The following is a 21,630-nucleotide window of genomic DNA, read 5'->3' as shown; positions in this document are numbered from 1 at the left end:
ACTTGATGAAAAGCAGTCAGCCCTTAAAGAGAGTTTGATTATTCAACTACCTTATTCTCATTTGACTCTTTGACACATTTTTATTTAATTTATTTCATTACTACATTGTTTCATTTTATTCTCTCACAATTATCAATTTCAATAGCAACCAACTTTACATTTGTTCCTCTCGGAATCAAGGTAGATTGCACTATTGTGATTGCTGTAGCATTTCTAGTAACATCAATCCTTGTGGAAACGATCTTAATTATTCATCACTTTATTACTTGTTGTGTACACTTGCACATTGGCATCAATAACATTTGATTAAAAAAAAATAACTTATTTGTAGGAAAATTTTAAAGTTTACCCAGAGAGAAGACGAGTAGTTTTTCGAAGTATGGGAGCGATTCAATGGGCTGCTCTTGAAGTGTCCATATCATGGGTACGAGAAATGACACCAATGTTAATACGTTTTTGAGGGATTAATGCTGCATGTGCAAGAATGGCTAATAAAAACAAGTGGAGGAGAGCTAATGTCAAAAAGTGCATTAGAGATTTGGGATTTCTTTCCCAAAAAATAATATTGTTAACGACTGCTAAATCAACAGAACCACATGACCATGACTCATACTCAGATCAAGTCAATGCCATAGGTGTAATGAGAAAACCATCAAATTACAACCCATACTCCAACACATATAACCCTGCATGGAGAGACCACCCTAATTTTTCATGGTCTCAAGGATTCCAATAGAATGGACCAACATCTCCAGCTCCACCAATGCAACAAATTCCTCAAGCCTTTCGGCCACCATTTGGACCATACAATCAGAACCAGAACTACTCTCAACCCAGACCATGGGAGGATGCAATCTAGAATTTCAAGAATCTTACTCACTCCACGATCGAGCAACAGAACCGCACCATTGATGAACTACGAAATAAGATGAGAACAGACTTCAACTCTCAATCCCCATAACTTTCAAACCTCGAGAAAATGGTGGGACAACTTGTCTCTTTAGTTCAAACTCTGGCAATGACTATTGAGAAAGACAAATTCCCAAGTCAACCAGTGGCTAATCCTAAAGGAGTGCATGAAGTAAGTACCAGTTCACCTCAGCAGTATGGAGAGGTCAAAGCCGTCATGACCTTGCGAAAAGGAAAAGAAGTCGACAACACAGTGGAGATGCCGGTGACAAAAACAAATCAAATTGTACCTGTAAATGCTGAGGATTTGTCATCAGAGAAAAAAGAAGAAACCAACTCACGAGAATATATTCCTAAAGCTCTATTTCCTTAAAGGTTAGCTAAAGGAAAGAAGAAAAAATCCACAGGTGAGATTTTTAAAATTTTTAAACAGGTAAGTGTTAACATTCATTTGCTTGATGCTATAAAACAAGTGTCATCTTATACCAAGTTTCTTAAAGACCTTTGTACTAAAAAGAGAAAGATTCACGTTCAAAAGAAGGTCTTTTTAACAGAAAACGTTAGTTCTATACTCTAACACAAAATTCCTCTAAAATAAAAAAATTCAGGCTCCCCTACTATCTCATGTAGTATAGGGAACCACACAATTGAGAATGCTTTGTTCGATTTAGGAGCTAGTGCAAATCTGTTACCCTACTCAGTATTTGTGAAACTTGGACTGGAAGAATTACACCCAACTCCAGTGGTGTTACAGCTTGCAGATCGGTCCATGAAAATCCCTCGTGGTATTGTGGAGGATGTGCTTATCCAGGTAAACAAATTTTATTTTTCTGTTGATTTCATTGTAATTGACACTCAACCAGTCTAAGATTCAAGGAAGCACATCCATATTATCCTAGGCTGACCTTTCTTGGCAACTGCTGATGCTCACATTCAATGTAGGACTGGAAATATGCAGTTGTCCTTTCGCAACATGACTATGGAGTTAAACATCTTCAACATTGCCAAACAATTCACAATGCAAATGATGAAATTGTTGATGTGGATTTAATAAAAGAAATAATTGATAATACTTTTCTTTCAAACTTCAGTGATGACCCTTTACAAACATGTTTAACTCACTTTGTTTTGGATTTTGATATTAATAGATCAGTCGATGAGGTCAACGCTCTACTTGACTCAGCACCATCCATGGACACTAATAAATAGAAGTCAAGAGTTGAACAACTAGCACTATCAGAGAAGAAACTCATCACATCATCAGAATCACCATCAAAACTCGAGCTCAAACCATTACCCAACACTTTGGAATATGCATTTTTGGGAGAAGAAAGCACTCTGCCAGTAATCATTTTATCATCCCTAAATGACGAACAAAAAGGTAAGTTGTTGGAAGTTTTAAAAGAGCACAAAGGAGCATTAAGATGGACCATAGCCGACATAAAATGTATAAACCTAGTTGACTGCATGCATTACATTCACCTTGATGAAAATGCTAAATCTATTAGGGAAATGCAATGTCGATTGAACCCTAATATGAAAAAAGTTGTTAGAACTGAAGTCCTTAAGCTATTAGATGCAGGTATCATTTACCCTATTTCTGATTATTCATGGGTCAGTCTTGTACAAGTTGTCCCTAAAAAGTCAGGAGTTACAGTAGTTACCAATGCTAATAATGAATTGATACCCATTAGAATGACTACAAGGTGGCGTGTATGCATTAATTATAGAAAGTTGAATTCTGTCACATGTAAAGACCATTTTTCTTTACTATGTATCGATCAAATGCTTGATAGATTAACAGGTCATGAATTTTATTATTTTCTAGATGGCTACTCAGGATATAATCAGATTCTCATAGCACTAAAAGATCAAGAGAAGACTATTTTCACTTTTCCTTTGGGCACTTTTGCATATAGGAGGATGCCATTTGGATTATGTAATGCACCTGCCATATTTCAACGATGCATGTTAGGCATTTTTTTCTGATATGGTTGAACGATTCGTTGGAGTCTTTATGGATGAATTTTCTGTTTTTTGTGATTCATTCGATCAATGTTTACATCATCTAACACTAGTTCTGTAGAGATGTATAGAGAAGAATTTAGTCTTAAATTGGGAGAAGTGTCATTTTATGGTAAAATAAGGTATTGTTCCCAGTCACATTATTTCGAGCAAAGTGGTTTGAGGTTGATAAAGCCAAAGTGGATCTCATTTACAATCTTCCTCCACTTAAAATAATTAGAGAAGTAAAATATTTCCTTGGTCATGCTGGTTTTTATAGACGTTTCATTAAAAATTTTAGCAAAGTTTCTAGACTCTTATGCAATCTACTTGCTAAGGATGTACCTTTTGTTTTTAATGATTCATGTCTTATAGCATTTGCAAATCTAAAGAAGTTGTTGACATCATCACCCATCATTCAGCCCCCAAATTGGAACTTACCATTTGAGCTCATGTGTGATGTATCTGATTATGTAGTAGGAGCAGCATTAGGACAAACAGTTGATCGAATTTCCCATGTTATTTACCATGCTAGTATGACATTGGATGATGCATAGTTGAACTATTCAACCACTGAAAAAGAAATGTTAGTAGTAGTGTTTGCATTAGAGAAATTTTGATCTTATCTCATTAGTTGTAAAATAATTGTGCTCACCGATCATGTTGCTCTTAAATATCTTCTCACAAAGAAAGATGCAAAAGTCAGACAAATTCATTAGGTGTTACTTTTGCAGCAATTTGACTTGGAATTCAAATATAAGAAAGGCACAGAACATATTGTGGCTGACCATTTTTCTTGTATTCATTTTGACACAATTACAGAGCCATTGACATTGAATGAGTCATTTCTAGATGAACAATTGATGAGTGTGGAAGAATTACCATGGTATGCTGATATCGTTAATTATCTTGTTACAGGTTAACTTCCAGAGTGCAGATCAAATTGTCAGACGATGTGTCTCAGAAAATGAATTTCAAAATATCCTTTCATTCTCCCATGAACAAACTTGTGGAGGCCATTTTAGCGCTAAAAAAACAGCTACTAAAGTTTTATAATATGGGTTTCATTAGCCAACTATATTTTGAGATGCTTACACTTTTTGCTCTTCATGTGATAGGTGTCAACGAATAGAGAGCATTACACGAAGGAATATGATGCCACTAAATCCAATTTTAGTGGTTGAGAATTTTTTATGTAGGGGGTATCGACTTCATGAGACCATTTCCTCCTTTTGGCCATCAATATATATTGGTTGCTGTTGACTAAATATCGAAATGGGTAGAAAAAATTCCATGTAGAACCAATGATCACAAGATGGTAATAGGATTTTTGAAAAGCAACATTATTTCATGCTTTGAATTCCCTCGAGTAATAATCTGTGATGGTGGTGCCCACTTTTGTAACAAATCATTCAAAGCTCTTTTGATAAAGTATTCTATTACTCACAAAGTGGCGACCTCATACCATCTGCAAACCAATGGCCAAGTTGAGATCTCCAATCGAGAAATAAAGCATATATTAGAAAAGACGGTGAGGCCAGACAGAAAAGATTGTTCATTAAGACTCAATGATGCATTATGGGCATATAGAACGGCTTTCAAGACCTCGATTGGGATGTCACCCTATAGACTAGTGTATGGAAAAGCTTACCACCTACCTGTGGAACTTGAGCATAGTGCGTACTGAGGTATTAAGAAATTCAACTTTGACATGCAGCAAGCTAGCTTAGAAAGAAGATTACAGTTGGCAAAACTTGAAGAAATTCGCAGTGATGCATACGAAAATGCCAAGCTTTACAAGTAGTGAATGAAAGTCTTTCATGACAAGTAAATTTTGAGAAAATCTTTCACCCCAGGTCAGAAAGTACTTTTATTCAATTCTCTCTTGCTCCTATTCCCAAGTAAGTTACTCGCTCGATGGTCTGGTCCCTTTATTGTTCACATTGTTTTTCTACATGGAGCAATTGAAATTAATGAACCAAATAACGGTGTCACTTTTAAAGTTAATGGTCAAAGATTAAAGCCATATCTAAAGTACCAACCACATAGAGAGGACATCGAAAGAAATTTGAGTGACCTACAAAATTTGAATTGAGATTTTTCTTTCTTTTCGGTGATTTGATTTTTTTCTTTCATTTTACTATTCTTTTGCTAATTGAAATTATTTTTGCATAAGTGTGTTTGTTTAACCATTAAGTTTTCTTTTATTATTATTAATCATGAGTGCCTCAACTAAACAGATCCTCCTGGACCTTCTTAGATGACTTTAACGTGTAAATTCTCATTTCAGAAGGCAGATTCGATTTTGTAAAACACATCATATTTGGGATCTACAACCACCAGAGTTAGTATCCCATGTTGAGGCTTCATAAAGACAACTCAGAGACATTGAAGGAGGTATCTATGACATCCAGTTGAAGCTTGAGGTAAATTCATTAAGGGGACGATTGTAATTTTCTTTGTGTGTTTTAGTTTGTTACTTTGTTTGTGTGCTTTAGTTTGTTACCCCAGTTAAGTGGAGGATAACGGTACTCCGTGACAATCAAGTTTATTACTTCAGTTTCCCATAATAACTGATATTCTAAGGTGAAGGTATGGATATAAATGAGATTTTAATAAAGCTTTACAATCTATTCCCTTCACTTCCTCAGAATGCCCTCCTTACAATCTACAAAGCTGGGTCCGAACGTATGTGATTGCTTATGAGGAATAACATACCTGTTGACATCCGCTGGTTAATCGAGGCCAAAGTATGATTGGTAAGTGAGTTGCCTCCCAAATTTATTGCATACATGCCTGGTTGTGATAAAAAAAATTATGCAAGAAAACGAAGAGCTCGAAGACTTTATGTTGCTTGTCATAAATGTGCGAGAATGAGATGCGATAAAAAAATCATATTCTTTAGGAATGGTATCTGATAACAGGGATGATAAAATTTAATTCATTAGGAATGGCTTGAATAAAGAGTCATTAGATGATATCTTTTTGTTTCTTGAAATGCATTCTAGTGGATATGTACAAGAAGCAATTCTCCAATTATGGCCATTATTCTAGAAAGAGCGTGCACGATATTGTCTCCGGAATCTGACTATAAACGACCATGTTTGCTAGTTTATAAGAAAATTGGATGGGAAGCCCATTCTCGATCTATAGAGGGCTCTTCCCATCCTCAACCCATAGAGGGCTCTTCCCATCCTCGACTCATAGAGGGCGTTCAAGCTGTTTCTGGACGTAAAACTAAAGGAAGATGTGAGCCACAGTCACAACTACCTATAAATATCACTTTACTTCGCTGTTGTTTTATTTAATTGTTGTTTTATCAGTTGCATTATTGTCTTTAATAATTTTATTTTATCATTTTTTTCTTTTTATCATTTTTTTTTACTCTCAAGCCATGTGCTTTACGCATTAATTGACACAACATACTTCCTCATACACAGCTGTGACCCACTATCACCAAGATTCTTAAATATGATTTTTTGTTAAGCACTCACAAATTATTTTTGAAAAGTATTCCAATGGAAACTATTCTCATAAACAATTCAAAAAGATTTGTGTGCTTTATGGATTTAACTATATCAAACATAAAGAGTTCGTTGAGGCAGGAAGATCTTAGTCGAAGCATAGCAGAGAGAAAATTACACTTGGTGTATGGAAGAGGTAACCGAGGGTTGTCAAAATTGGTCTCAGAAGCTGCTTTTGTTAAAGAAAGCCAAATGTTAGGCATCATCCCAAGAGCCCTAAAACCTTTGGGCAGTTTGTCTAACTCACTGATTGGAGAAGAGTTAGTTGTCTCATGTATGCAAGAAATAATAACTGAAATGCTTAATCATGCTGATACTTCTTGATTTTAGGGATTTATAGTCTGAAGTAGAAGCTAGTTATATGCACTAAAAAGCTGTAATGTGCATAAAAAAAAGAACAAAAAGAAAAAAATAAATAAATTGGTTTGACTAGCATTTTGTTTGACTTAAAGATTGTGTTATTTCTAAGGCATGGGCATATTCCCTTTATCTTGGCGAGAGTGTGTGATAATATTTCTTTATTATTTTCTCCCAATTCACCATTCATTGGAGTGACTATTTTTATTGGGTTTAATTTTTTTGTGAGAGTGTCACTACTATCGGTGAGCTTTTGCGGTTTGACATGTCATTCTTGAAAGTGGCTTGATTACTATAGGTATGACAAAGTCTGTTGGACTGATGCATGTGGATGGTTGATGTGGGTGTGATGTTTCTTTAGACTGGAAATAATGTTTATACTTTTATTTGATTGCTATCGTTAGTCTGATTGAATAAACACGATTTAAAAAAAATCATTTAAAGTTTAAATTTTATTTTCGCTTACTTTGCTTAGGATGAGCAACAAGCTGGTTGGGGGATGTGTTGAGTGCTAGAAAGTGTATATTTATAAAGGAGAAAATTACCATTTTACACTCCAAGTCTCACTAACATCCCTACTTTTATCTATTTAAGTCTCTTATGATTTAATTATGTGTGTTGTATTATAATTAAGTATTTTATGTATTTTAGGGGCATCATGGTCATTTTACAATAAACGAGAGATCAGACAGCAAAACGGACATCACTTTTAAACTCAGGATAGTAAAAAACTTTAGGAGGAGTATAAAAAGAAAAATGGCACTGTTCACATGTACGGTAGTATTCACATGTACACGGTACTGTCCATGTTATTATTTACGACACTGTTCACATTACGGAATAATGATGTGGCATTGACCGATGACATAAGATTGACCGACGAGGGGTCACGATCTTATTAGACTAAAATTCTTATGTACTGTTGATTGGTGACGTAGCAGCATGTTAGTGGACCGAAAATAGTGCGTACGGTACATGGATATACACGAAATTATTTATAACCAAACTACGTCACTATTCAAGCCGCCTGTTGTGCAAATTTTATTGAACTCGCAAGTGCACGAATCTATTGTAGTATAGATCAATGGTGACGACTGTCGATCCCACGAGGAGGTGGATTTTAATTGTGTGTAGAATTAATTTTGTAAATGGGTGATTGGATTTGTGGTGGAAATGATTTGGACTATGCTAAATCTTAAATTAAATTGGCGAGAATAAATTCTAAAGTTGGAATTGAAATGACGAGAATAAATTCTAAAATTGGAATTGAAATGACGAGAATAAATTCTAAAATTGGAATTGAAATGACGAGAATAAATTGAAGATAATTCTATCGAAATGACGTACTTGGATATTTGGATCCGTATCAACATGCATCATGGGTTAAATATTCCTTATTAATACCAATTAAATCATGAGGGGGAAATCCACACCTCATGAACCACGCTCTAATCAATATGGTGCTAAGGGCTTATCATGCCAAATAATAATAACCTTGTACTAGGGGGCCGCCTTTTGTCGACGAGAAGTCAAAACATCCACAAAAACTAGAGGGGAAGAGAAAATAAATTTACCAAATAAAGCCCATGACACATATTGAGACTTCACCTTCAACCCAAGCTTGAAAGAAAATTAGCTACTCATAATTGAACTAGGGGCAAAATGGGAATTTATTAAAATACATAGAAAATACAAGATGGAGAGAGAATTACAGAAAATGGATCCCAAAAATGGATTTAGAGATATCAAATTAGGGGGGGGAGGCCCCCTTTTTATAGATACATGGAGTAAATCATGGCCATCGGATTAAAAACAGTTTGGACGCTCAGGATTACGCCACGTCATCAGTCAACAGTACGCGGTTTGACCATGTGGATGAACAGTAACACGGTTTGACCCGGGTTGAATAGTAACACGGTTTGGTTGAAAATAATCATGTGTGATGCATGTACCGTACGCGAGATTTTTCGTCCACTGATATGCTGCCACGTCACCATCAACAGTACATAAGAATTTTAGTCCAACAGGATCGTGACACCTCATCAGTCAATGCCACATCATCGGTCAATGCCACGTCATCGATCCGTCTATGTGAACAGTGTCATGAATAGTAACGTAGACAGTACCGTACACGTGAATAGTACCGTACATGTGAATAGTGCTATTTTTCTTTTTATGCTCCTCCTAAGGTTTTCGACCGTCCTGAGTTCAAAAGTAATGTCCATTTGGCCGTCTGATCTCTCCTTTATTGTGAAATGACTATAATGCCTCTAAAATACATAAAATACTTAATTAAAATAAAACACATGCAATTAAATCACAAGAGGGTTAAATACATAAAATTAAGGGTTGTTAGTAAGACTTGAAATGTAAAATGACGGTTTTATTGAACTCACAAGTGCACGAATCTATTGTAGTATAGATCAATGGTGACGAGTGTCGATCCCACGAGGAGGTAGATTTTAATTGTGTGTAGAATTAATTTTATAAATGGGTGATTGGATTTGTAGTGGAAATGATTTGAAATATGCTAATTCTTAAATTAAATTTGCGAGAATAAATTCTAAAATTAGAATTGAAATGACGAGAATAAATTGAAGATAATTCTATTGAAATGACGTACTTGGGTATCTGGATCCGTATCAACATGCATCATGGGCTAAATATTCCTTATTAATACCAATTAAATCATGAGGGGGGAATCCACACCTCATGAACCACGCTCTAATCAATATGGTGCTAAGGGCTTATCATGCCAAATAATAATAACCTTGTACTATGGGGCCGGTGAAACCAAGGCGGTACTAGATAAGATTAGTATTATTTATCGACGAGAAGTCAAAACATCCACAAAAACTAGAGGGGAAGAGAAAATAAATTTATCAAATAAAGCCCATGACACATGTTGAGACTTCACCTTCAACCCAAGCTTGAAAGAAAATTAGCTATTCATAATTGAACTAGAGGCAAAATGGGAATTTATTAAAATACATAGAAAATGGATCCCAAAAATGGATTCAAAGATATCAAATTAGGGGGGGAGGCCCCCTTTTTATAGATACATGGAGTAAATCATAGCCATCGGATTAAAAACAGTTTGGACGCTCAGGATTGCGCCACGTCATCAGTCAATAGTACGCGGTTTGACCATGCGGATGAATAGTAACACGGTTTGACCCAGGTTGAACAGTAACGCGGTTTGGTTGAAAATAATCATGTGTGATGCATGTACCGTACGCGAGATTTTTCGTCCACTGATATGCTGCCACGTCACCATCAACAGTACATAAGAATTTTAGTCCAACAGGATCGTGACACCTCATCAGTCAATGCCACATCATCGGTCAATGCCACGTCATCGATCCGTCTATGTGAACAGTGTCATGAATAGTAACGTAGACAGTACCGTACACGTGAATAGTACCGTACATGTGAATAGTGCTATTTTTCTTTTTATGCTCCTCCTAAGGTTTTCGACCGTCCTGAGTTCAAAAGTAATGTCCATTTGGCCGTCTGATCTCTCCTTTATTGTGAAATGACTATAATGCCTCTAAAATACATAAAATACTTAATTAAAATAAAACACATGCAATTAAATCACAAGAGGGTTAAATACATAAAATTAAGGGTTGTTAGTAAGACTTGAAATGTAAAATGACGGTTTTATTGAACTCACAAGTGCACGAATCTATTGTAGTATAGATCAATGGTGACGAGTGTCGATCCCACGAGGAGGTAGATTTTAATTGTGTGTAGAATTAATTTTATAAATGGGTGATTGGATTTGTAGTGGAAATGATTTGAAATATGCTAATTCTTAAATTAAATTTGCGAGAATAAATTCTAAAATTAGAATTGAAATGACGAGAATAAATTGAAGATAATTCTATTGAAATGACGTACTTGGGTATCTGGATCCGTATCAACATGCATCATGGGCTAAATATTCCTTATTAATACCAATTAAATCATGAGGGGGGAATCCACACCTCATGAACCACGCTCTAATCAATATGGTGCTAAGGGCTTATCATGCCAAATAATAATAACCTTGTACTATGGGGCCGGTGAAACCAAGGCGGTACTAGATAAGATTAGTATTATTTATCGACGAGAAGTCAAAACATCCACAAAAACTAGAGGGGAAGAGAAAATAAATTTATCAAATAAAGCCCATGACACATGTTGAGACTTCACCTTCAACCCAAGCTTGAAAGAAAATTAGCTATTCATAATTGAACTAGAGGCAAAATGGGAATTTATTAAAATACATAGAAAATGGATCCCAAAAATGGATTCAAAGATATCAAATTAGGGGGGGAGGCCCCCTTTTTATAGATACATGGAGTAAATCATAGCCATCGGATTAAAAACAGTTTGGACGCTCAGGATTGCGCCACGTCATCAGTCAATAGTACGCGGTTTGACCATGCGGATGAATAGTAACACGGTTTGACCCAGGTTGAACAGTAACGCGGTTTGGTTGAAAATAATCATGTGTGATGCATGTACCGTACGCGAGATTTTTCGTCCACTGATATGCTGCCACGTCACCATCAACAGTACATAAGAATTTTAGTCCAACAGGATCGTGACACCTCATCAGTCAATGCCACATCATCGGTCAATGCCACGTCATCGATCCGTCTATGTGAACAGTGTCATGAATAGTAACGTAGACAATACCGTACACGTGAATAGTACCGTACATGTGAATAGTGCTATTTTTCTTTTTATGCTCCTCCTAAGGTTTTCGACCGTCCTGAGTTCAAAAGTAATGTCCATTTTGCCGTCTGATCTCTCCTTTATTGTGAAATGACTATAATGCCTCTAAAATACATAAAATACTTAATTAAAATAAAACACATGCAATTAAATCACAAGAGGGTTAAATACATAAAAGTAAGGGTTGTTAGTAAGACTTGAAATGTAAAATGACGGTTTTCTCCTTCATAAATATGCATTTTCTAACACTCAACACCGCCTCATTGTTCATACCGTGTTACTATTCAAACCGCGTGGTCAAACCACATACTGTTGACACGTGGCGTAATCTTAAGCGTCCAAATTGTTTTTAATCCGATGAACATGATTTACTTAGTGTATTTATAAAAAGGGGGCTTTCCCCCTAATTGGACACCCCTGAATTCATTTTTGAGCTCCATTTTTTGTAATTCCTTCTCCATCTTGTATTTTCTACGTATTTTAATAAATTCATATTTCTACGTATTTATTCAATCAGATTAATGATAGCAATCAAATAAAAGTATAAGCATTATCTCCAGTCTAAAGCAACATCACACCCACATCAACCATCCACATGAATCAGCCCAGTAGACTTTGTTATAGCTATTTTCAAGAATGACATGTCAAACCCCAAAATCTCACTGGAAGTAGTGACACTCTCACAAAGAAATTAAAACCAATAAAAATAGTCACTCCAATTAATGGTAATTGAGAGAGAAAATAATAAAGAAATGATATCACATGCTCTCACCAAGATGAAATAAATATGCCCTCAGCTTAGAAATAATACGATCTCAAGTCAAATAAAAATGCTCGTCAACCCAATTTATTTATCTTTTTTTTCTTTTATTTATTTATTTATTTTTATTATGCACCACTACATCTTTTTAGCCCACATAATTAGTTTCTACTTCAGATTATAGTTCCCTAAAATCAAGAAGGACTTTTATTAGGATGTAACGTAGGCTAGGGACATGGTTAACAAAGAAGAGAAATAAGGAAAACAAAGTGTATGTTTGAGAAAAATTTAGAAGTTGCAAGGTGGATTTCACCTATTATTGTTATTATTATTTGTTTTTCTTTTTTTTTGAACTTTTTTTTTTGCTTTTTCTTGGCACAACGTCACTAAATAAAATAATTATTTACATTTTCTCAAACATAAATAGGTGATGGAACTTATAAGACATTGGGTAATACTCCAAATCGGAGTGAGTCAATATGATAAGTTTGACAAAGAAATGTTTTTTTTTAAAAGGCTCAAAAGGGTTAACTATGGATATTTGATAAAAGGGATGGCTAGAAATGCTCAAACGGATCAAAGATGGCCTTTCCATCGTCTTTTAGGGCTCTAAATAATCTTCTATATCTACTAGTTAGATGGGCCTCCAAATGTAGCAACAAACTTTTTTTTTCTTTTTTTTTTTAATTTTACAATTTTTTTTAAGGGTTAACTCTAAAGAAATCTAGAGATCGTGTATACAATAATAAACTGTTAAGCTGTATAAAAAATGGGCAAAATAGTTACTCTCCAAGAAAAATGATAGGCTCAAAAACTCACTTGGTATTTATTATGATATGTTCATTCCTTTAAGCAACTCATATTTGTCTTCGACATCAACATGTAGAGTAGCAAACATAATGTAACATCACTTAAGACCAAAGATAATACAAATACTAAAATTTGAAATTAATCATGTCATCCAATGTTAAAACAAATCACACAATTTTTTTTAAACAACATTCTACCCCCCAACCTATTCTAAACATAAAAGGAAAATATGCATGCAGAAATGTGAAAATGATGCATAAAAACTAATTTAAAAAGTTACAGGTAAAATGATAGAAAACGAAAATGATTTTTTTTTTAAAGAAGATACGTTTCTAGAGGCACTACACTCCATATTCAGCCATCTTCGACTCAAAAGTTGGAAAATGTATATTTATAGAGGAGAAATTAAAAAGAAGAAGAGAAATGAACATCAAAACTTAATAAAGAAAAAGAATTTTTTTTTATTTTTTTATTTTTTTAAACGATGAAGATGCATTTCTAGAGTCACTACCCTTCATATTCAGCCATCTTCAACACAAAAAGTTAGCAACAGTTAGTTTTTACAACAAAAAATTAGTAAAAACTTAACCAAAATTCTACAATTGTCGACTATTCCCTCCCCCCAACCAGAACGAAATATTGTCCTCAATGTTTGAAAGGAAAGAAGTAGAGTTTAGAAGACATCACCTGGGTGGTGCAACACATAAAATAATATTTACAAGTGGAGAGTTAAATCTAATTTGTACTTCTTACTGCGGCTACCGTTACCATCATTATTTGGATGCTCCAACACAAAGGTCCAGGGATCTAGCTCCGGTCTATAAGCTTGTAACATATCAAGTAGCTCATTAGCAGTGTGAGCACAAATAAAGAGTTTTTTCGCATTAGAGGGAATGAAATAGTTTTTTATTGCATGGTTAAGAAATGCGATAAAGCCATCATAAAAGTTATTGACATTTAACAAACCAATGGGTTTCTGGTGGATATGCAGATGGGCCCAAGATGCTAGTGTGATAAGTGCCTCTAGTGTTGCAAGATCTCCTAGAAGGAAAATAAAAGCATCAGCATGATTAAGCATTTCAGTTATTCTTTCTTGCATACCTAAGACGACTAACTCTTCTCCAGTTGATGAGTCAGACGAACTGCCCAAAGGTTTTAGGGCTCTTGGGATGATGCTTAACACTTGGCTGCCTCTAATAAAAGCTGCTTCTGAGACCATTTTTGATAACCCTCGATTACCTCCTCCATACACCAAGTGTAATTTTCTCGCTGCTATGCTTCGACCAAGATCTATGACTGCCTCAATGAACTCTTTATGTTTGCCATAGTTAAATCCAGAAAGCACACAAATGTTCTTGAATTGTCTATTGGGAGTAGCTGCCATTGGGATACTTCTCAAAAAATAATTTGTAAGTGCTTGATAAAAAAAATCAAATTTAAGAGTCTTGATGACAGTGGGTCACAGTTGTGTATGAGGTAACATGTTAGTGTCAAATAACGCGTAAAGCACGTGGCTCGCGAGTCAAAAAGGAAACAGTAAAAAGAAAAAAACAAACAGTGATAAGGAAAAAGCAAACAGTAATAAAATTATTAAAGACAATAATGCACACAATAAAACAATAGTGAAATAAAATAACAGTAAAGTAAAAAGATATTTACAGGTAGTTGCGACTGTGGCTCACATCTTCCTCTGGTTTTATGTCCAAAAATGGCTTGAACGCCCTCTATGGGTCGAGGATAGGCTTCCTATCCAGTTTTCTTATAAACTGGCAAACAGGGTCGTTTATAGTCAGATTCCCGAGACTATATCTTGCATGCTCTTTCTGGAATAATGGCCATAACTGGAGAATCGCTCCTTGCATATATCCACTGGGATGCTTTTCAAGAGACAAAAAGATATCATCCAATGACTCCTTATTCAAGCCATTCCTAATGAATTGAATCTTATCTTCCCTGTTATCAGACACCATTCCTAAAGAACATGGGTTTTTATTGCAACTCATTCTAGCACACTTATGACAAGCAACAGAAATTCTTCGAGCTCATTGTTTTCTTGCATAATTTCTTTTACCACAACCAGGCATGTATGCAATAAATTTTGGAGGTAACTCACCTGCCGATCGTACTTTAACCTCGAGTAACCAACGGATGTCAGCAGGTATGTTATTCCTCATGAGTAATCGCATGCGTTCGGACCGAGCTTTATAGATCGTAAAGAGGGCATTCTGAGGAAGTGAAGGGAATCACTTGTGAAGCTTCGCTAGAGTCTCGTTTCTATCCATACCTTCGCTTCAGAATATCAGTTATTATGGGAAACTGAAGTAACCGACTTGATTGTCACGGAGTACCGTTATCCGCCACTTCACTGGGGTAACAAACTAAAGCACACAAACAGAAAAACAAATTAAAATACACAAAGAAAATTAAAATCGTCCTCTTACTGAATTTTCTCAAGCTCCAACTGGATGTCGTAAACACTTCTCTCAATGTCTCTGAGTTGGCGTTCTAAACCCTCAACATAGGCTACTAACTCTGGTGGTTGTAGAGCCCAAATGCGATGTGTTTTACAAAATTGAATCTGTTTTTTGAGATGAGTTTTGACACGTTGAAGTGGTTTAAGAATGTTAAGGAGGAACGGTCTAAGTAAGGTACTCATGATTAAAAATGATAAGAGAAAACTTAATAGTTAAACAAACACACTTATGCAAAAATAATTTCAATTAGCAAAAGAAAAATAAAAAGAAAGACAGAAAAATCAAATCAACGAAAAGAAAAAAAAATCAATTCAAATCTGGTGGGTTACTCAAATTAATTTCGGTGTTTTCTCCATGTGGTTGGTACTCTAGATATGGCTTTAATCTTTGACCATTAACTTTAAATGTGACACCGTTCTTTGGGTCCTTAATTTCAATTGCCCCATGTGAAAAAACAGTATGTACAATAAATGGGCCAGACTAACGAGAGCGTAACTTACCTGGGAATAGATGCAAGTGAGAATTGAATAAAAGCACTTTCTGACCTGGAGTGAAAGATTTTCTCATAATTTGCTTGTCATGGAAGACTTTCATTCGTTGCTTGTAAATCTTGGCATTTTCGTATGCGTCATTGCGAATTTCTTCAAGTTCTGCCAGTTGTAATCTTCTTTCTAAGCTGGCTTACTGCATGTCAAAGTTGAATTTCTTGATGGCCCAATACGCACGATGCTCGAGTTCCACAGGTAGGTGGCAAGCTTTTCCATACACTAACCTGTAGGGTGACATCCCAATCGAGGTCTTGAAAGCCGTTCTATATGCCCATAATGCATCATCAAGTCTTAATGACCAATATTTTCTGTCTGGCCTCACCGTCTTTTCTAATATGTGCTTTATTTCTCGATTGGAGATCTCAACTAGGCCACTGGTTTGCAGATGATATGGGGTCGCCACTTTATGAGTGATTGAATACTTTGTCAAAAGAGCTTTGAATGCTTTGTTACAAAAGTGGGCACCACCATCACTGATTATTGCTCGAGGGAATCCAAAGCGTGAAACAATGTTGCTTTTCAAAAATCCTATCACCACTTTGTGATCATTGGTTCTACATAGAATTGCTTCTACCCATTTTGATACGTAGTCAACAGCAACCAATATGTATTGATGGCCAAAAGTAGGGGGAAAGGGTCCCATGAAGTCGATACCCCATACATTAAAAATCTCAACCACTAAAATTGGATTTAGTGGCATCATGTTCCTTCGTGTAATGCTCCCCATTCGTTGACACCTATCACATGAAGAACAAAAAGTGTAAGCATCTCGAAATATAGTTGGCCAATAAAAACCACATTGTAAAACTTTAGTTGTTGTTTTCTTAGCACTGAAATGGCCTCCACAAGCTTGTTCATGGCAGAATGAAAGAATATTCTGAATTTCATTTTCTGGGACACATCGTCTAATAATTTGATCAGCACAATACTTGAACAAATACGGGTCATCCCAAAAGAAATTCTTTATTTCTGCAAAGAATTTAGCCTTGTCTTGCTTGGTCCAATGTTCTCGAAGTTGACATGTAACAAGATAATTAACGATATCAGCATACCAAGGTAATACTTCCACATTCATTAATTGTTCATCTGGAAAAGACTCATTCAATGGTAATGATTCTGTAATTGTGTCAAAATGGAGACGAGAGAGGTGGTCCGCCACAACATTTTCTGTCCCTTTTTTTATCTTTGAATTCCAAGTCAAATTTCTGCAAAAGTGACACACAATGAATTAGTCGAGCTTTTACATCTTTCTTTGTGAGAAGATATTTAAGAGCAGCATGATCTGTGAATATAATTATTTTACAACCAATGAGATAAGATCGAAATTTCTCTAATGCAAACACTACTGCTAGCATTTCTTTTTCAGTAGTTGAATAGTTCAACTGTGCATCATTCAATGTCATACTAGCATAGTAAATAACGTGGGGAATTCGATCAACTCTTTGTCCTAACACTGCTCCTACTGTATAATCAAATGCATCACACATGAGTTCAAATGGTAAGCTACAATTTGGGGGCTGAATGATGGGTGATGATGCCAACAACTGCTTTAGTTTTTCAAATGCCATAAGACATGAATCATCAAAGATAAAAGGTACATCCTTAACAAGTAAATTGCATAAGGGTCTAGAAACTTTGCTAAAATCTTTAATGAAACGTCTATAGAAACCAGCATGCCCAAGGAAATATCTTACTTTTCTGACTGTTTTGGGTGGAGGAAGATTAGAAATGAGATCCACCTTGGCTTTGTCAACCTCAATACCTTTATTCGAAATGATGTGACCGAGAACAATACCTTGTTTTACCATAAAATGACATTTCTCCTAATTTAAGATCAAGTTCTTCTTGATACATCTCTGCAGAACTAGTGTCAGATGATGTAAACATTTATCAAACGAATCACCAAAAACAGAAAAGTCATCCATAAAGACTTCAAGAAATCGTTCAACCATATCAGAAAAAATGCTCAACATGCATCGTTGAAATGTAGCAGGTGCATTACATAATCCAAATGGCATTCTCCTATATACAAATGTGCCAAAAGGGCAAGTGAAAGTAGTTTTCTCTTGATCTTTTGGTGCTATGGGGATCTGATTGTATCCTGAGTAGCCATCTAGAAAGCAATAAAATTCATGGCCTGTTAATCTATCAATCATTTGATCGATAAATAGTAAAGGAAAATGGTCTTCACGTGTGACAGAATTCAACTTTCTATAATCAATGCATACACGCCATCCTGTAGTCACTCTAATGGGTATCAATTCATTATCAGCATTCTTAACTACTGTGACTCCTGACTTTTTGGGGACAACTTGTACAGGACTGACCCATGAACTATCAGAAATTGGGTAAATGATACCTGTGTCTAATACTTAAGGACTTCAGTTCTAACAACTTATTTCATATTAGGTTTTAACCGACGTTGCATTTCCCTAGTAGGTTTAGCATTTTCATCAAGGTGAATGTAATGCATGCAGTCTACTGGGTTTATACCTTTTATGTCCGCTATGGTCGATCCTAATGCTCCTTTGTGCTCTTTTAAAACATCCAACAACTTACCTTTTTGTTCGTCATTTAGGGATGATGAGATGATTACTAGCAGAGTACTTTCTTCTCCCAACAACGCATATTCCAAAGTGTTGGGCAATGGTTTAAGCTCGAGTTTTGGTGGTGATGCTAATGATGGGATGAGTTTCTTCTCTGATGGTGCTAGTTTTTCAACTCTTGACTTCCATTTATTAGTGTCCATAGATGGTGCTGAGTCAAGTAGGGCGTTGACCTCATCGACCGATCTGTCAATATCAAAATCCAAACCAAAGTGAGTTAAACATGTTTGTAAAGGATCATCACTAAGGTTTGAAATAAAAGTATCATCAATTAATGCTTCAATTAAATCCACATCAACAATTCCATCATCTGCATTGTGAGGTTGTTTGGCAATGTTGAAGATGTTCAGCTCCATAGTCATGTTGCCGAAGGACAACTGCATATTTCCAGTCCTGCATTAAATGTGAGCATCCGCAGTTGCCAAAAAAGGTCGGCCTAGAATAATGAGGATGTGCTTCCTTGAATCCTGTATTGGTTGAGTGTTAATTACAATGAAATTAACAGGAAAATAAAACTTGTCTACCTGGATAAGCTCGTCCTCTACAATACCACGAGATATTTTCGTGGACCAATCTGCAAGCTGTAACACCACTGGAGTTGGGTGTAATTCTCCCAGTCCAATTTTCACAAATACTGAATAGGGCAACAAATTTACAGTAGCTCCTAAATCCAACAAAGCATTCTCAATTGTGTGGTTCCCTATACTACATGAGATAGTAGGAGAGCCTGGGTCTTTGCATTTTAAAGGAATTTTATGTTGGAGTATAGAACTAACGTTTTCTGTTGAAAATGCCTTCTTTTGAACATGCATATTTTTCTTTTTAGTACAAAGGTCTTTAAGAAACTTGGCATAAGATGGAACTTGTTTAATAGCATCAAGTAAAGGGATGTTAACACTTACCTGTTTGAAGATTTCAAGAATCTTACCTGTGGATTTTTCCTTTTTTCCTTTAGCTAATCTCTGAGGAAATGGAGCTTTCGAAACATATTCTCGTGGGTTGGTTTCTTCTCTCTCCTCTGGTGATGAGTCCTCAACATTCACATGTACAATTTGATTTTCTTTTGTCACTGGCATCTCCACTTTGTTGTCGACTTCTTTTCCTTTTCACAAGGTCATGACTGCTTTGACCTCTCCATGCTACTGTGGTGAACTAGTACTTGCTTCATGTACTCCTTTAGGATTAGGCACTGGTTGACTTGGAAATTTTCCTTTCTCAACAGTCATTGCCAAGGTCTGAACTGAAGAAGCAAGTTGTCCCACCATCTTCTCGAGGCTTGAAACTGATTGAGCTTGTGAGTTGAAGCCTGCTCTCAACTCATTTCGTAGTCCATTAATGGTGCGGTTCTGTTGCTCAATCGTGGAGTGAGTAACATTCTTGAAATTCTAGAATGCATCCTCCCATGGTCTGGGTTGAGAGTAGTTCTGGTTCTGATTGTATGGTCTAAATGGGGGCTGAGAGGCTTGAGGAATTTGAGGAATTGGTTGCATTGGTGGAGCTGGAGCTGCTGGTCCATTCTGTTGAAGTCCTTGAGACCATGAAAAATTGGGGTGGTCTCTCCATCCAGGGTTATATGTGTTGGCGTATGGGTTGTAATTTGATGGCTTTCTCATTACACTTATGGCATTAGCTTGATCTGAGTATGAGTCATGGTCATGTGGTTCTGTTGATTTAGCAGTCGATAACGATGCTATTTGTCGAGAGAGACCTTCAATTATCGCTTTGACTTCTTTAATTTCTGAACTTGACTCGCCAATGTGAACCTCATTTACTCCCTTAATTCTTCTAGTATTCCTGAGTGATCGACTCCGTTGTTGGGAATTATCCGCTTGTCGCTGGAAGAATTCCCAAATCTCTGATGCACTTTTTGACATTAGCTCTCCTCCACTTGTTGCCATTAGCCATTCTTGCACATTCGGCAATAATCCCTCCAAAAAGTATTGGCATTGGTGCCATTTCTCGTACCCATGATGTGGACACTTCAAGAGTAGCCCATTGAATCGCTCCCATGTTTTAAAAAATTGTTCGTCCTCTCTCTGGGTAAACTCTGATATTTCCCTGCGAATAGCATTGGTTTTATGCACTGGGAAATATTTATTCAAAAATTTCGTTACCATTTGTTCCCATGATGAAATGCTATTAGCAGGTAAAGTATTTAACCATGAACGAGCTCTATCCTTTAAAGAAAATGGGAATAATCTGAGTTTAACATCATCATCTGAAAAATTTTCATATTTAAACGTTTGACAAATGGCATGAAAATCATTCAGATGATTATATGGGTCCTCATTTTCTAGGCCATAGAATGTTGGGAGATAATTTAGCACACTAGGTTTTAGTTCAAAACTCCTAGCAGCTACATTTGGGTATCTTATGCATGATGTGCTCAAATTAGCTAAAGGACTGAAATAATCCTTAAATAGCCTCTCTTGTGGTGCTTGTAAATCCATTCCAAATTTATTTTTAATGTGCCTGTGTGTGTGAAGTGTTTTTTCTAATTCAAGGTCTATAGGTTCAAGATTAGGTAATAATGACCTACGACTGTGCATGCAAAACAAATAAAATAAAAATAAAGATGGGAACAAAACAAATAAAAATAAAGAAGAAGGAGAAATTACGATACTAACCTTATTGAGCTATTACAACCTTACTATAAAAACACACTAAAAAAAATACGTGAAATAAATTAACTAAAAATTAAATTAATAAAATAAACAAAAATTACAAAGAAAAAATAAATTGAAAATTAAATTACAGAATTTTAAAGAAGAGAAAAAGAAAAGAAATATTAACCTTTAATTGTATATTCACTTTTTTTTTTACTTTTTTTTTCTCTTTTTTTTAAAATAAATACAAGAAAATAATTTGAATGGAATTATTCATAAAAATTAATTCTATGAATTAAAATTACTT

General features: G+C 35.7%; 1 non-coding gene across 1 annotated transcript; it reads left to right on the top strand.

Moving 5' to 3' along the window:
* Positions 1 to 20,679: 20,679 nt before the first annotated feature.
* LOC127900486 (small nucleolar RNA R71) lies at positions 20,680 to 20,783 on the top strand. Its single transcript, XR_008052669.1, has one exon. It is a non-coding gene; the product is annotated as a small nucleolar RNA R71 (small nucleolar RNA).
* Positions 20,784 to 21,630: the final 847 nt, after the last annotated feature.

Source organism: Citrus sinensis, chromosome 2, assembly GCF_022201045.2.
Source record: "Citrus sinensis cultivar Valencia sweet orange chromosome 2, DVS_A1.0, whole genome shotgun sequence".
Lineage (NCBI taxonomy): Eukaryota > Viridiplantae > Streptophyta > Magnoliopsida > Sapindales > Rutaceae > Citrus > Citrus sinensis.
This window is presented reverse-complemented; position numbering and strand designations above follow the sequence as displayed.